This window comes from Meleagris gallopavo, unplaced genomic scaffold, assembly GCF_000146605.3.
Source record: "Meleagris gallopavo isolate NT-WF06-2002-E0010 breed Aviagen turkey brand Nicholas breeding stock unplaced genomic scaffold, Turkey_5.1 ChrUn_random_7180001899019, whole genome shotgun sequence".
In the NCBI taxonomy this organism is placed as follows: domain Eukaryota; kingdom Metazoa; phylum Chordata; class Aves; order Galliformes; family Phasianidae; genus Meleagris; species Meleagris gallopavo.
In genome coordinates, this window is record NW_011162343.1 from 10,657 (window position 1) to 12,528 (window position 1,872).

The 1,872-nt window shown below is 50.4% G+C and overlaps 1 protein-coding gene across 3 annotated transcripts in view; it reads right to left on the reverse strand.

Moving 5' to 3' along the window:
- The window catches only part of HOXA3 (homeobox A3), an 11,281-nt gene that overhangs the window by 8,654 nt on the left and 755 nt on the right, over positions 1-1,872 (reverse strand). The window lies entirely within an intron of this gene.

A 1,872-nucleotide genomic window follows, 5' to 3' on the forward strand; every position in this document is an offset into this window, starting at 1 on the left:
GGGGACGGGGACGGGGGGGTGCTTCGTAAAACCGGAGGGATTTGCGAGGGACTTTAATGGTGAGAACCGAAGTAGTTCGTGGGGATAGAGAGGTATTTCCTCCATTCGTCTTTTCCGCCTGCAAAGAGCGTTTTGCCTCTTGGCCCGTTTCCCCACGCCCCCTCTCTCCCCAAAGAGGTCATTTTAAACACGAGAAGACGATCTTTTTTCTTTCGTAATGTGCCTTATGATGGAGGGATAAGTGTCCCACCGCACAGCCCCCGCTGCTTTTATCTGCCTTCCCCTCTCAGGGGCCGAATATTTTCTTTCTGCCACATTCCGCAGAGAGCGATAGCGCTCGGAGAGGGACCTTTGGGGCTGACTCCTGACTCACGGACGACTCTCTTTTTCTTCCCCTCAAAGTTCAGTTTACGAGATCCTGCACTGTCTTAGCTTTCGAATAAAATGGTGCCTGGAAAGCTCTGTATCTCTGAATGCTTCGAATATCATTCAAGGTTAATTCTGGGGAATCTCTGTGAGTCTAAACAGAAAGGCGGGGAGCTGCGGGACGAATTCTGCAGGTCGGTAGGGCTTTTAGGAGGGAATATCAGAGGGACTGGGCAAAAGAGCAGTGCGAGCAGCCGTGGTTAACCCCAATCGTTCTTTATATCCTCTAACACCAGAGAATTGCCGCGAACAGTTCGTTCTTTGCTCAGCAGAGCGAGGCTATTTACCCAAGCCGCCGAGGTAGCCCTCTCTACAGAACTCTCCTTTCTTTTGCTCCGGAGCAGGACCGTGTTATTTATGAGTGTTTAACTGGGTCAACATGCATCCGAGCTGGGTCATAAATCAGAGGAAACGCTGCCAAGTAATGGAGTCGCAATTAAAGCTTACGCTTTATTTTCGAGGCGCGTTTTGGCCCATTTCAAACATGGCAAAGCTAACCTTGGCTTTTAGACACGCTGTTGAGCGGAGCAGCTCTCCTGCCCGGCGTGAGAGAGACACAGGTTTAGTTCAGCACGACGAGAGGGGAAATAGCAGTCGTTTGGGTCAGATGTGTTCTGAAAGCCGCTTAAAAAGCGAAGAGGTGAGAAAGCAGCGCTAAACATCTCTGCCCCCGAGGTCTCCGCAGAACGGTCGAGAATAGGTTCATGTGGAAACAGCCTTCTTTTTGCTGTTCGTTTTCAACTCGTTTTCTATCTCGTCCTTCGCTTTTCTATCTCTTTCCCTCTTTCTGACCCCTAGAAGACGTGTCACGAAGCACCGGGAACTGGGGACAATTTGGTACCGCAGAAATAGGCGCTGACCAAATTGGAGGACAGAGCCTCGGAGCTGTGACCTTTCCCAGAGCAGAGACCCGCCAGGGCAGTGTCACTTTACGTAACATTTTGCCCTCCTCTTTAAGTTATTTCCTTATGATGTGGCTACACAGACACGTTTATCCATATATGCACATACTTATACATACAGTAGGTATGTATTTATAGAAAAGACCGGATGGATATGAATTAACGACCAGCTATACGTTCACCTAGAAGCTCATTTCCACTCTTACCCCCGTTGTTCTCGCTTTCCAGAGGAAAACAAAATCAAAACCCAAACAAAACCAAATTAAATAAAACCCCGCCGCATTTCCAAGGCTGCTTATTGCTGGAAGACGCGGCTGCCTCTCGGCTGAGCTCCTCCTCACCGAGGAGAAGCAAAAAGGAGCCCCGGCTCATTCGGGAAGGGGAACCCTCGCCACAGAGCTGAGCGCCCGCGCAGCCCTCCGCGCACGGCAAGCAAAACACCACCGAAGCATCGTAAATAAAATGGCAGCACAGTCGCGTACTCATCGATTTCCAGCTCGGCATCGGCCGAACAAACGCGCATAAAACAACCTCCGTCGCACAC